Source organism: Panthera pardus, unplaced genomic scaffold (assembly GCF_024362965.1).
Source record: "Panthera pardus isolate Hobbes unplaced genomic scaffold, ASM2436296v1 HiC_scaffold_12, whole genome shotgun sequence".
NCBI classification, from domain to species: domain Eukaryota; kingdom Metazoa; phylum Chordata; class Mammalia; order Carnivora; family Felidae; genus Panthera; species Panthera pardus.
The window spans coordinates 101450-117211 of record NW_026526677.1 but is presented as its reverse complement, the minus strand read 5'-3'; positions in this window follow the sequence as shown (position 1 = coordinate 117211).

Below are 15762 nucleotides of genomic sequence, written 5' to 3'. Positions count from 1 at the left end.
TTGAAAGAAAAAAAAATCCACCTACCTAGAATTCTGTATCCAGTGACATTATATTTCAAAAGTGAGGGAGAAATAAAGACTTTCTCATATAAACAAAAATTGTGGAAATTTGTCACCAGAAGACCAGCCTTGAAAGAAATGTTAATAGAAGTTCTTTAGAGAGAAGAAAAAGGACGTGGGTCACAATTCAGCTCTACATAAAGAAATGAAGACGACTGGTGAAGGGACAAATGAAGGTAAAATAAAATATTTTATTTTTCTTATACTTAACTGATCTATCAGTTTATTCAAGATACCAATAGCAATATATTGGATGAATATAGCTCTTGAGTAAGGGAAATGTGTGATGGCAATGTTATAGGGGATGGGGGTGGGCCGGAATTAGGGATACCCTGTTGTAAGATACTTGCACTACTGGTGAAGTGGTATCGTGAAAATATATGAAAGCAGATTTAGATTAATTGTAAAGGTAAATTGCAAAATCTAGGGCCACCACAAAAGCATTTTAAAAGAGTATAATTGATATGCTAAAGGAAGAGAAAAATCAGAATAATATAAAAATACTCAAAACCTGAGAAGCCAGAAAGAGAGTGGAAGGAAAAAAGAACAAAAAAGAGAGACAAAGGCATCAAAAGAGCAGACAGTCACAAAAATGGTAAATACGAATTCAACTATATCAATAATCAGTTTAAATGTAAATGACCTAAATGCCTATTAAAAGAGAGACTATCAGAGTAGACAAAAAACATGACCCAACCCTGTGTTGTCCACAAAAAACCCACATTAAATATAAAGACACAGATAGGTTAAAAGTAAAGGGAAAGAGAAAGACACACCAGGCTAACACTAATCAAAAGAAAACTGGGTGGGTGAAGGTGGCCAAAGGTACAAATTTCCACTTATGAGATAAACAAGCACTAGGGGTATAATGTACAACACGGTGACTGCCACGAACACTTCTGGATGGCATATATAAAAAATGGTGAGAATAAATCCCTAAGAGATCTCATCACAAAGAAAAAGGTTTCTTTTCTTTTCTTTTTTTCTTTTCTTTTCTTTTCCTTTTTTCTTTTCTTTTCTCTTTTCTTTCTTTCCTTTTTTCCCCCTTATTTTGTATGTACGTGAGATGATGGATCTTAACTAAACTTATGTGGTGATCATTTCACAATATGTGTAAATCAAATGATTATGCTGTACACCTTAAACATACAGTTTGTAAGTGTGTCAATTACATCTCAATAAAACTGAGAGAAAACTGGAGTAGTTTTATCAACTTAAGACAAAGCAGATTTTAGGACAAGGAAAATCATCAGAGATAAAGAGGGACATACATAATGATAAAAGGGTTAATTCTCCAAGTAAACATAGCAATCCTTGATGGGTAGGCACCTAACCAGAGTGTCAGATACCTGAGGAAGAAACTAATGAATTTCAGGAGAAATAGATGAATCCAGTTTTACATTTGGAAACTTCAACACCCCTCTCTCAGAAACGGACAGACCCATAGTTGGACTCAACACCATCAATCAACTGGATATAGTAGACATCTATTGACTACTTCCACCACCACCAACAGAACACACATTCTCCTCAAGCTCATGTGAAACATTCATCAAGATAGACCACATTCTGGGCCATAAAACATGCCTTAACGGAATTAAAATAGCAATCAATAACAGAAGGTTATCCATAAAATCTCCAAATATTTGGAAATTAAACAACACACTGCCCAATAACACAGTGGTCAAACAAGAAGTCTTAAGAGAGTGTTTAAAATATTGCTGCCTAAATGAAAATGAAAAAAAAAACTTATTAAAATTTGCAAGATTCATCTAAATCCATGCTTAGAGGAAAATTTATAGCATTGCATGCATATGTTAGAAAAGAAAAATGTGGGGCGCCTGGGTGGCGCAGTTGGTTAAGCGTCCGACTTCAGCCAGGTCACGATCTTGCGGTCTGTGAGTTCGAGCCCCGCGTCAGGCTCTGGGCTGATGGCTCGGAGCCTGGAGCCTGTTTCCGATTCTGTGTCTCCCTCTCTCTCTGCCCCTCCCCCGCTCATGCTCTGTCTCTCTCTGTCCCAAAAATAAATTAAAAAAAACGTTGAAAAAAAAATTAAAAAAAAAAGAAAAGAAAAATGTTCCAAAATCAATAATATAAGCTGCTACCCCGAGAAAATAGAAAAAGAAAAGCAAATTAGATGCCAGGTAAGCAGAAAAAAAAAAGAAATAGTAAAAATTAGAGCAGAAATCAATGAAACTGAAAGTAGGAAGTTAGTAGGAAAAAAAATCAAAGAATGAAAAGCTATTTCTTAGAAAAGGTCAATAAAACTCATAAGCCTCTAGTAAGACTAACCAGGAAGAAAAAGAGAGATAATGTACAAATTATTAATATCAGAAATAAAAAAGCGCCATCACTACAGATCCTATGGACATTAAAAGGATAATAAAGGAATATTATGAACAGCTCTATGCTCACAAATTTGCCATTTTAGATAAAATGGATCAATTCCTTGAAAGACACAATATACCAGAACTCACACAAGGAGAAGTAGATAGTATGACTATGTGTGTATCTACTAAAAAAGTTGAATCACAAATTAATAATGTTCCAAAACAGAAAGTGCAAGGCCCAGATGTGTTCACTGGTGATCTATTAAACATTTAAAGAGGAAATGATAACAGGTCTACAATCTCTTCCAGATAATGCAAGCAGAGGGAATACTTCCTAGCTCATACTATGAAGCCAGCATTGTTTTAATACCAAGACCAGACAAAGACATTACAAAAAATATTTTTTTGAACAAATCTCTCATGGACATAGATGCAAAAATCTTCAACTAAATATTATCAAATTTAATCCAACATGTGTAAAATTAATTATACACCACAAGCAAGTAAGATTTACCCACATACGCAAGGCTGATTTAGTATTAAAAAATCAATTAGTGTAATCTATTACATCAACAGGCTAAGAAAGAAAAATCACATCATCATGTCACATCATCAAATACGGAAAAAATATCTGATAAAACCCAACACCAATTCATGAGAAAAAGTTTCAGCAAACTAGGAATACAGGGGAACTTCCTCACTTAATAAAAAAAGATCTGCCAAAAACCGTACCACTGATATCATACTTAATGGTAAGAAAGCAGATGCTTTCCCTCTAAGACTGGGAATGAGACAAGGAAACTCTCTTTCACCACTCCTGATCAACCAAGGAAGTCTTAGCTTATGCAATAAGACCACAAAAGAAAATAAGGGTATACAGATTGGGAAGGAAGAAATATACTCTTTTTTTCCCCCACACATGACATTATTATGTAGAAAAGTCCAAAGATTAAAAAAACTCCTGGACCTTGTAAGCAATTATTGTGAGGTTTCAGGATGCAAGGTTAATATATATGAGTCACTTGCTTTCCTATACACCGGCAATGAACAATTGGAATTCGAAATTAAAACATAACATTTACATTAGTACCAAAAAAGGTAAACTACTTAGGTATAAATCTAACAAAATATGTACAAGATCTGTAGGAGTTGAAAGATTACGTGCACACAAAAGCTGCACACAGATGTTTATAGCATCTTTGTTCATAATTGCCCAAACTCGGAAGTATTTGTTCTTCAACAGGTTAATGAATAAACAAACACTGGGACATCCACACAATCGAGTGTTGATCAGTGATAAAAAGAAACAAGATATCAAGCCATAAAAAGACATGGGGGAACCTTCAAGGGTATTTCTAAGTGAAAAAAGTCAGTCTGAAAAGGCTACATATTATGACTTCAACTCTGTGACATTCTAGGAAAGGCAGAGCTATGGAGACAGTAAAAAGACCAGTGGTTGCCAGGAGTTGGGGGGAGGGAGGGATGAATAGGAGGGAACAGATTTTTATGGTGCGTGACACTATCGTGGTAGACACATGACATTATGCATTTATCCAAACCCACAGAATCTTCAGCCAAGAGTGAACCATAGGGGCACCTGGGTGGCTCAGTCAGTTAAGCATCCGACTCTTGATTTTGGCTCAGGTCATGATCTCATGTTACAACATGGAGGTGCCTTGAAAACATGTTGCTCAGTGAAAGAATCCAGACACAGAATGACAAGTATTGTATGATTCTACTTGTACGAAGTGTCCAGAACAGGCAAACCCACAGAGATAAGAAGTAGATTAGAGGTGGCCAGGGGCTAGGGGAGACTGGGAGTGACTGCTAATGGGTAAGGGGCTTCTTTTTGGAGCAATGGAATGTTCTAGAATGGACTGTGGTGATGCTTGCACAACTCTATGAATATACTAAAGACCACTGGATTATATACACGTTAAATGGGTGAATTTTATGGTATATAAATTCTATGTCACTGAAGAAGTTTTAAAAACATTAATTCCAGTTTGCAACCTCATAAGGGGTCTTCTAAGCAGCCTTCGTTTGGTGAGCACATGTGGTGTGGGTGAGCCTGGCTCTGGACCCCGTCAGCTCAGGGTGATGGATCCCAACAAGGCCTGAGCAGTGAGGGGCAGGGCTGCCCCCTCCCACAGCCACCTTAAAGGACCATGTCACCACAAGCCCGTGGGAAGTGAGAAACATGAGGGCACGTCCCCTCCCTCCAAGGGGGAGGCCAGGGTTTGCACGTGTCACTGCCACTCACTCTCTGGGCCACTTTCTCGCGGGGCCACACTCAGCTATAGGGGAGTTTGCGCCATGCGCCCGGCCTAAATCTCATGACTGAAGACACTCCAGCCTGAGTTTGTTCTCCCAAAAAGTTATGATTCCAACCCACTATTCCCCTCATGTAATCCAGGGACTGCTATGGCCCACCCTGGGTGAACTGCCTCCAGATCCAGCAGCTGGTCGTGCTGGTGCTGGTGTTCCCTGGCTCAGGTGCAGGACGATTTCAGGTCGAGGTGCCTCGGGTTATCTAAGTTAGGTTCAATTCTCCAAGAATCCCCTAACAAGACCCACATTCATCTGAATAGCCTCATGATTCAGGGCTCACACCCAGTCCAGAAACCATCAGTTCAGCCTGGAAGCCTCCAAGAAACAGTGTTGTTCCATGTTTCGGCTTCTCCGGAGGAGCAACACAAGGGTTTATGCCCATCACTGAGCAACCTTTTTCTTGAAGAAACTCTTTGGGTAATTTCTCTCTCTGCCTGAAGTTCTAAGCTCAGGGCAGTAGCTGAAAATTCCCCTCTGGTCCTCTCTCCTCCACTCTCCTGTCCGAGGCCCCCAGAACCCGTTCTGTCCCGTTCACTTCTGCAGCCCCTCCCTCCCTCCTCTCACTGCCCCCTCCCCTGCATGCTGACACCCACACTCCTTCCCTGCTAGGTCTCTCTGTCCTTCGACTACATTTCTCTTGAGGGGCAGCACAGAAGCCCCAGCATCACCACACCTCCAGACGCCCCTCCCAGCAACCTTTCCCACACAATTGACCTCCTGGAGCCCCAAAGGGAGTCAGATGTGGCAGGCCCTGCCAGCTGCTGGCTCAAGACCCATTCTGCCCTTCTTCCCCACCAACAGAGCCCCACTTTATGTGGGCGAGTCACGACAGTGTGAATGTGCTTAGTGCCACTGAGCTGGGTGAAGACGGTACTTTTTACGTTGTGTGTATTTTATCACAGTTTAGTGAGACAAAGAAAGTGAATGTATCTATCATCCGATTAATTATTAGCACATTCTCCCAGATGGGTCAGGAAACATGGTCTCTGTTGATCTGGGAAGGGCTGTTAGCAGGTCCTTGAGAATAGCAATGTTATCTCTCCTTGGCAGAATGGGGCCCATAAAATGTTATCAGGTTTTTCACCCACTGACCCTTACCACCTTCAGAGAGCAGGTGTCTGCCAGGTGCCTGCCCCAGACCCGCCCCGCGCCCACAACCCCCCCCCCCCCCATCAGAGCCTGGGCTGGTCAGAACCCTGGAATCCTCCCCAGGCCTAATTAATCATTGCCTTGCTGACAGCTAGTGGGGCGCCTTCCACCAGCCTGGGGGCTCCCAACCTTTGGCCACAGCACCCGCCTCGGGGAGGGAAAGGCAGCTTTCTACTCTTGCCTGGCTCCCAGTTTCCTGCTGCTCTCTGCTGGCGGAGAGGTCTTGCCCTCTGTGGGCCTTCTGTGGGCAGGGTTTGGTGGCGAGTGGAGGGTTATGGATGGGGTACAGCTTTCTTATGAAAGGTGGCCTGGACCCACAGTTCTAGGGGACAGACCCCACTTCGTTGCCTCACCAGAGGGATGAGAGGGGGTGCCCACCTTTGCCAAGAGAACAGGAAGCCTGGCAGAAGCAAAGAGCTGGGTGACCCCTGAAACATAGAGGCAAGAACCCCTTCCTTGAGAGCTTTCATGGCTGCTGAGGCCATGGAGGGGGTAGACACAGGGAAGTTCCTGGGGCTTAGCTGCTGCACGTGGGGAGCCCACCCAAGGCCTCCTCCTATCGCAGACCCGTGAGGGGCCCCTGCCCCCACCTAAGGATTACATGCTGCCTGCGGTGAAGGGCGGATGGCTCACCCCCTCCTCTCCCACGACAAGACCCACTATGTGACTCGCGCAAGCACACAGACAGCGGATAGAGGTACAGCACTCTCTGCCTCCTCTGCTCAAATGACACTCCCCAGAGGCCACAGGCCCCTCCTGCCAGGAGGGTCTGGCTCTCCCAAGTCGGGGTCAGAATCTCAGGGAAAGGGGACATGTGCAGTTTGAAGAAGCTATGTCAACATTTCACCATGCTATTCATAACAGGGGAAAACCACCCATGTGGCAAACCCCAGAAAGTGAAGCTTGACATAACGCTTGTGGCTTGTGGGGGCGAATGGCAGGAAAACACTCCCCTAGAAGCTGTCACTGCTCCCAGTTGACACCTGCCATGACAGGGGCATGACAGGGGCATGTCTTCTCCTCAGGAGCTTGGTGGAGGTGGGGGACAGTCCCCAGAAGCCCTCCCCGAACCCTCAGCAGCCACCCTATAGCACAGCTGGGCCTGTCTGCTGTCCCACACCCACCTCCTTGCTTCTCTCTTCTCCCAAATAGCCCAGCTCTGAACTTGTGCATCACAGCACATCACCTGCCACCCTATTTCCAGGGTCCACTAATCTCAGGCCCTTCTCCTTTGTTTCTTTGACATTTTAACTGCTGGATCACTGTCTTCTCAAATTCACTCCTGTGTAGCTTTTGTTATTTCAAAGTCAATGCACACCATCTTTCCAGTGCCTTTTCCTCCACCATTTTGGCCTCTCTTCCCACGGTCCCATCTTTGGCCCTCAGCCCTCAGGCCCCTGGTAACCTTCAGACTGAACCCACAGCTGCTCCCACAGTCCCTCCCCCACCCCCCAACCCGGTCCCCACAACCCTCACAATGCACCCCTCACCCCCCCACCTTTTCACAACCCTCACAATACCCCCTATCCCCACGGCCCTCACACTGCCCTCCCCCCATCCCCAGGTGGCTCCTCCCAGCCCTGTCCCCACTGCCAGTTCACTCCCCATGGACTACTTCACCTACCAGGACCTCCGTGCCATGAATCCTATGCCACTGTCCCTTGCCCCTCGTGTTCCCTGCCCCCCACGCTCACACCCCACGACAGTCCTGGACCTCTTCTCCCATGGTTCTCATTCGGCAAAACTGTAACTGACCCCACGTCTGGCCAGTGCCACTGAGCACCCGGCAATTATTGAAAAGTAATCTAGTTTAAAGCTCTGATAGACCCACTCACCGTAGTGACCAGGAGCCTTGAGGGTCACAAAGCTCACTTCGTGGCTCACTGGCCCCTGGCTCCTCACCTGTGCTGACCCTGTGCACCTGCGACCCTCACCTGCTGTGGTGGTCACATCCCCACCTGCCCCAGGGCTGGGCTCCCGCAGCCTTTCTGACGCCCTTGCTCTTCTGGGTCACCCGCCAGCAGGCAGATGCTCTGCTGATTCGCTCCTCCCCCTGCTGCAAACACCCCCTCCCCCCCGCACCCCCCCTGCACCCCAGTCTCTAGGCGGAGCTTCTGTGTACCTCCCCGCCACCTCCCCAGGCTCGCCCCCCTTCCGCTTTGTGCCCTCTCCCCTGGCTGCCCCTCCCCACTTTCACTCCTCAGACCCCCACCCAGATTCGTGCCTTTAAACCACCCCCCCAGGTGAGTTTCCGCCCAAACTCCACCCTCTCTCCTAAACTCCAACCTCAGCCCACCCCCGCGTCCCGCAATTTCAGTCGTGTCCCAAAGCGAATTCGGAGTCTTCCTCCCAAAGTGTGCTTCACCTGTAACCCTCGCCATCTCAGATGTTCCGGTCGCTGGGCCAGAGCCCCGGCTTCGCCCTGGACCCCTCTCAGTGTCCAACCCATCGTGACGTTCTGTCGGTTCCAGGACCCCCCCCCCCCCCGCCCGACCCCCACGCTGCCCTTCCTAACTCCAGCGGCCTGTTGCCGGAGCCCCCGCACACCAGCCACAGTGGGCTCGTGAAAGCCCACGTGAGGTCACACCCTTCGGCGTGGTCCCCCACGTGCCCCAGAATGGAATCTACGGGCGCCTCCGCGGACCTGCGCGCTGCAGTCCCACCCGAGCGGGCCTCTCAGATGGGGACGCGCGCTCGCGCCCCCCCCCCCCCCCCCCCGCCTCCGCTTCCTTCCGCCTTGGCTCACGCGCCCGTTCTCAGTGACCAAACCCTGCCTGCGGGCCGGCCCTGGTCACTGGCGCTGTCCCCCACGTGTCCCCCACAGAGCGCACCCCCCTCTAGCACGCCGCATCCCTCAGTACTGCTGCAACCACTCCCGCTCGTCGCCCCGCGTCGGGACGGTGCGTCCCGCGCACGCGTGCTGAGCGCCTGGAACGGGGCCCGACACGCAGTAGGCGCGCACGCCGCGTGTCCGAGCGCGGGAGCGCGCACGCCGCGGCTTCCAGCAGGCGGAGGCCGCGGGCGGGGGCCGCGGTCTACCGAGTTGGCGGCTGTCGCTTTCGCTTTCGCGGCTCGTCCGCGTGTGTCTGTGACCTGCAGCTCGGTCCTTCTCAGAGCTGATTAGTCCTCCATTGCTGGGTGTGACTTGCTGGTATTTTCCGGAGAATTTTCGTGTCTATGTTCATGGGAGAGATTTGCCTGTGCTTTTTAAGTTTTTAAATCAATGTCCTTGTCAAGTTGGATGAACAAGGATGTGTTTGCTTCACTAAAAACAATGGTTTTTGCATTCTCTGGGAAAGTTTGTGCAAGGTTAGTACTATTTCTTTCCCAGAAGTTTGGCAAAATTCACCAGTGAATTGGACTGGGGCTTGAGTTTTCCTTGCGCTAAGGTTTAGGTAGAATTCACTGGTGAAGCCATTGGAACCTTAAAATTGTTCTTATTTTTCTTCTGTTGGTATGTTTCCTCGCTACTCACTGTGTTGAGAATTTTTATCTCAAGTGGGTGTTAAATTTTGTCAAGTGCTTCTTCTGCATTTGTTGAGATAATCATATAATTTTTATCTTTCATTTTGTTAAAGTGGTGCACCATACTGCTTATTTTGGATGGTGAACCACCATGGCAGCCCCGGAATAAATCCCACTTGGTCGTGGTGTTCGGCCCTTTTAACGTATTGTTGACTTTGGTTTGCTAATACTTTCTTAGCATTTATGTTTTGAAGGATTTAGGCTTCTGTGTTCATCATTTTTCATTATGGAAATTGATTATTTGTGTCTTCTTTTGTCTTGAATAGTTATACCTGAATGGTTTTTGGCTTTGTTAACCCTCTCTTGTCCATTTATTTTTTTAGTCTTATATATTTCTTTATTCCTTTTACTTTCTTGGAGCTTAATTTGCTATTTTTCCACCTAAATTGTTGAGAGGAATTCTTAGATCATTGGTTTTCAGTTTTTCTCCTTTTCTTTTTTTATTTAAAAGTTTTTTTTAATGTTTACTTATCTTAGAGACAGTGAGACAGAGCACAAGTGGGGGAGGGGCAGAGAGAGCCGGAGACAGAACTGGAAGCAGGCTGCAGGCTCTGAATTTTCAGCACAGAGCCTGACGTGGGGCTCGAACCCACGAACCATGACATCGTGACCTGAGCCGAAGTTGGACACTCAACCAGCTGAGCCACCCAGGCGCCCCAGTTTTTCTCCCTTTCTAATGTATATATTTAAAACCATAAATTTCCTTCAAGGCATGAGTTAGCTACATCTCACAAGTTTTCATATACTGTATTTTCATTATATTTTATTTTTCATTATTTTTTATTTTTAAATGTGTTTTTCATATATCCTTTTTCTTTTCTTTATGTTTACTTTTTTATTTTTGACAGAGAGAGAGATAGAGCATGAGTGTGGGAGGGGCAGAGAGAGAGAGAGAGAGAGAGAGAGGGAGACCCAGAATCCAAAGCAAGCTCCAGGCTCCAAGCTGTCAGCACAGAGCCCGACGCAGGACTCGAACTCACGGACCGTGAGATCATGACCTGAGCTAAAGCCAGAGGCTTAACTAACTGAGCCACCAAGGTGTCCCTCTTTTCCTTTCCCCTCCCCTCCCCTCCCCTCCCCTCCCCTCCCCTCCCCTCCCCTCCCCTCCCCTCCCCTCTCCTCTCCTCCCCTCCCCTCCCTTTTCCCTTTCCCTTTTCCCTTTTCCCTTTTCCCTTTTCCCTTTCCTTTCTTCAACCATTTAAAAATGTAAATAAACATTCTTTACTCACAGGAGATACCAGAATAAGACGTGGGCTGAGTTTTCTCAGGCTGTACATAGTTTGTCAGCCCTTGAGATGGCATGCAGTTTCTTGCGCCCAGCTGGGCTCCTTTCCTCAGTGTGTGAGACTCGTCCATGCGGTAATGTGGCTTGGTAGTTTGTTCCTTTTCTATTGCTGACTAGTATCCCATTGTGATGTGATATGGTGTATGCTTTTTAACTTGCTTTGTTCATTTAGTAACCAATGTGTTTTGGACATCTTTCCATGCTGGTGTACGTAAATATAGTTCATTCTTTTCACTGTCATCATTGTAGAGATGTACCACAAGTTATCTAACCAGTGCCCTGCTAATGAAAACTGGATTATTCCCATCTTCCCCTACTATGACATTGCTCTATGAAACAACCCGATGCATGAAAATGTGTACAGTCAGATCAAGAGCTTATTCATGTCACTTCCACTCAGAATCATGTGGCCAACCCTAACAGCAGGAAGGGGTGGGAAATGTGCTGGGAGCCGATCCATCCAGCCTTCCTGATGGCACAGCCCGGGCGGCCGGCGGAAGGGCAACGCACAGCGACCCTGCGAATGGGAAGCTACTGGTATCCCTCCTCTTACTCATCGTGGCCATCCCCGTGGTCCAATTGGCACTGATGATTCAAAAGAAACCCATGGAGGCAAACTCGGGGATATTTTCTGGGGATGACCCCCAGGACAAAAAAGAAACCTTATACCCAGCCGGTGCCACCCCCGCCTGCCCGTCCCCTACCTAAAGGAAGGATAGCCCCATATGTTTCCCAGCCAGGGAGGGGGGCACACGGGTTCGAAAGCCCCACTCCGGCAACAAAGCAATGTCTGTATGGGTACGAGTTACTCCAACCCCTAGGCCCACTTGGCCCCCAGGAGGCATTCCAGATGGTAACTGGACCTGGTGGGTTGAGGTACAGAATGGTTCATTAGTTCCCAGGTATACGTTGTCTCTCTGGGAGCGCACAAGGCGTGGGTTCCCAGCCCTCTTGGCTCCCTCCAGGCACCCCAGACCAAAGCGAATACTTTTGTTCCTTCTACCGCAAACAGTTCAAAGGAACAATTAAGAAGTCATGTCCCTGTAAACGTTCCACTCGAGGTGTTGAGAGCTAGATGACCTTTCATGAAAATAGCAAAGCAAAGGCTTTATAGACTATAAATAAACGTAGATACATAATGAAAATAATATGAAGAAATTAATCGATAAGCAAAGGCCAGGAGGGAACGTTACAAGAAAATAACCCTGAGGTTCCTTGATGGGCGATTACACAAAGGAACGTTTTTAGAATTAGGTAAAGCCGAGAAGCGTAGGTGACGCACGCTACAAGGAAATTGCTAACAAATATAACGCCAGGTTTGCCACAGTAAAGCGGCCAGTCGGACACACTGCTGTCGTGTCCATTTGTTATTTTCGCCGATGCCGTTCATCCTTCGGGAACCCCTGGACCTGCTGGGGCTGGACTCCGGCAGAAATGCAGTCCAGCGGTGTACCCAGGAAGACAGTTTGCTACATTACTCATTAGAATTTTCTGTTGAGTTGGCTTTCTATTACTATATACTTTGGGGATACACATCTGTCTCCCATGCACCCCTCTGAGGAACTACTTTTCCAGCTAGAGCACCATGCTGTTTGCAGTTTCTTTGCCTTTATTCTTACAGACTCTATTGGGGTCAGTGCCTTTTCCCCACTCCCTTCAGTGAGATTGTTTCATATATGTAGAATATGATTAGATTCTTCTGTCACATACTGCATTCCGTCCTGGGAGTCCCTGACATCCTAATGATACTTTAAAATTTGCATACGTTAGGGGCACCTGGGTGGCTCAGTTAGTTAAGCATCCGACCCTTAATCTCGGCTCAGGTCATGATCTCATGGTTCGTGAGTTTGAGCCCTGCGTCAGGCTCTGCACAGACCTGCGTAGAATTCTCTCTCCCTCTCTCTCTGCCTCTACCCTACTCATGCTCTCTCCCTGAAAATAAATAAATAAATAAGCTTAAAAAAATAAAATTTACATACATTAATGTTCACTCTGTACTGTGAAGTTCTATGAATTTTGACAAGTACATGTCATGTGTCCACGACTGCCCAGGTCTTGGTTTCTAGTGCTAGTCAACCAATAAAAGGGATCAGGGCTCTTGGCTTATTTCAGGACTGGGGCAGAAAATATGCGAGATGAGCCTGGAGCATTTTATCATGCGAGCAAGTAAGGAAGTATCCAGAACAAACAAATTAAAAAAAAAACGAGCAAGCTCCATCCTGATAAGGCTATGTATGCTAACAGGACACAGGAGCCAGAAGAAGGAACTCTCAATGCCAAACCTGGAAAAATTTGAGCAACATAATAAAGTAGTATTGATTATAATCCAACACATAAAACAAAGCCCATGAGTTCATACTGATATAAATAACCGAATAAACAATAACACGTGAATAAAAATAAAAAGTAATAATAAGTGGGAGACAATATCCCAGGCAAAAGAATTAAAAATAACTCCTGCAGATACTCCACCCTCAGGAGGTGGCGCTCTTCACGCGCAGGCTGTGCTGAGGGACCTCCTTCCAAAGGAAGCACAGGATGGGAGGGGGACACTGAGCAAACCGCGGTACAGAAACCGACCAGCACACTGCAGCCCAGCAATCCGGGGCAGCATCACGGTGGCAAGTCAGGTGGATCTTGTGTACCTCTGACATGATGTGATGAAAATGGAACTTTGCCTCTGTGGTCATCCTCCCAGACCCCGTAGCCCCAGCCTAACCACGAGGAAAACAGGAAAACAGCCTAACCACGAGGAAAACAGGCGTCCTACAATATGCCTGAGCAGTCGTCCTCCAATCTGTCAAGGTCATCAAAAACAAAGAAAGTCTGAGAAGATGTCACAGCCCCGAGGGGCCACAGGAGACATGACGACTGAATGTCATGGGGGTCCTGGGTAGGGTCCAGGGTGAAGTCCTGGAATAGGAAAAGGACATTAGAGGGAAACTGAGTAAATCTGAATAAAGTGTGGACTTTACTTAGTTTCTGATGATGCACCAATCGTGTCAGGGTTCTCCAGGGAAACAGAATTAACAGGATATAGATGGTTATAGATATAGATTTATTATAAAGAACCGGCTCACATGATTGTGGAAACAGAATCCCCAAGATCTGTAGCCGACAAGTGGAAGACCCAGGAGACCTGGTGGTGAAGTTCCATTCTGAAAGCGGCAGGCTTGTAACCCTAAGAGAGCTGATGTTTCGGTTTGTATCTGAAGGCAAGAAAAGACCCATGTCCCAGATCAAACAGTCAGGCAGGAGGAGGGAAGGGACAGCATTAATAAGAAACCCACAGGGGGTCCTGGGTGGCTCAGTCGGTGAAGCGTTCTGGGCTCTGTGCTGACAGCTCAGAGCCTGGAGCCTGCTTTGGATTCTGTGTCTCCCTTTCTCTCGGCTTCTTCCGCTGCTCACCTGCTCGAGCTCTCTCTCTCTGTCTCTCAAAAAATAAAACAAACAGCAAAACAAGGCTTCAACTGATTGAATGAGGCCCACCCACACTGGGAAGAGTTAGCTTCATTCAGTCCACTGATTCACATGTCAATCTCATCTAGAAACACCCTCAGAGACACATTTGGAAAAACCTTTGATTGAATGTCTGGTCACTGTACTGCTCATTCAAGTTGAGACATAAAAGTAACCATCATTTAAGATGTTAATAATAGGGGGACTTGGATGTGGGTTATATGGGGACTCTGTACTATCTTCAGAATTTTTCTGTAAATCTAAAACTGTTCTTAAAAAATTACTTTTAAAATACCAGAACAATTTGAGGGGTTCCTGGGTGGCTCAGCCAGGTAAGCATCTGACTCTTGATTTCGGCCCAGGTCATGATCTCGCGGTTCTTGAGTTTGAGCCCCGCTTGCGCTCTGTGCTGACAGTGTGGAGCCTGCTTGGGACTCAATCTCCCTCTCTCTCTCTCTCTCTCTCTCTCTCTCTCTCTCTGCCTCTCATCCACTTGTTCTCTCTTTCTCAAAAGTAAATAAATATTTTTAAAAAATAAATAAAATGCCAGAAAATTTTGAAATGAGAGATTCTCTTGCTGACCTTGAAGTAGCAAACAGGATGTTGTGAAGTACTTACAGAGGGAGTCATGTGGCAAGGATCTGAGGGAGGCCTCTAGGTGGTGAGGACAGTCTCCAGCAGTCAGGACCTCAGCCCTACCCCCGCAAGGATCTGGATCCTGCCAACAAGCAGTGACCCCGGCGGAGGACCCTGAGCCTCAGACGGGAATCGTGGCCCTGTGACCCCTTGATGTCAGCTGGTGAGACCTGCGCGAAGGACCAGCAACCCACACCTGGACAGCTGGCCCCGCAAACACGGAGACAGTGAGCGCCCTGTCCTGAGCTGCCAGGTTGGCGACGATTCGTTACACGGCAAGAGAAACTTACATGTCAGGTAACGATGGAATGAAATGTTCCTGCTGTTATCATCAATGACGTGTCTGGGCTGCATTAGGCATCACTTAATATGGTGCGCATTAGAGAAAAGAAAGTGTAATAAAATTTTATTTTCACTGCCAAAGGTGAAAGGACAAAACACCTAAAGGGCTTCTCTTCTGGCACAGTTTTGCTGACTGTGTTAGTCAGGGTTCTACCTGAGAATCAGGACCAACAGGGTTTGTGTGTGTGTAGGAGGAGAGATGGGGTGGGGAGGATTTACTTTAAGAAATTGGCTCCTGTGATTGTGGAGACTTGGTAAGTCCAAACGGTGCAGGGTGGGCTGGCAGTTTGAGTCCAAAGGCCATCTGCTGGCAGTTCCTTCTTGCTTGGGAAGGTCAGTTTTTGTTGTTATGGCCTTAAATTGATTGGATGAGGCCCACCCACACCACCGAGAGTAATCTGCTTTACGTAAAGTCCACCCATTTAAATGTTAATCTCGCCCAAAAATCACCTTCACAGGGACATCCAGAATAATGTTGGACCAGGTATCTGGGTGTCATGGCCCACTTGAGCTGACACATAAAATGAGCGATCACACCAAGGACTGTGGGGGTGTGAGCTGCTCACTGCTGAGCACCAGTGTCTCTGTGGGTGTATCCCGCATTGGGTGGGCCTGAGAGCTGAGCTTCCGGGGAGTGAGTGCAAG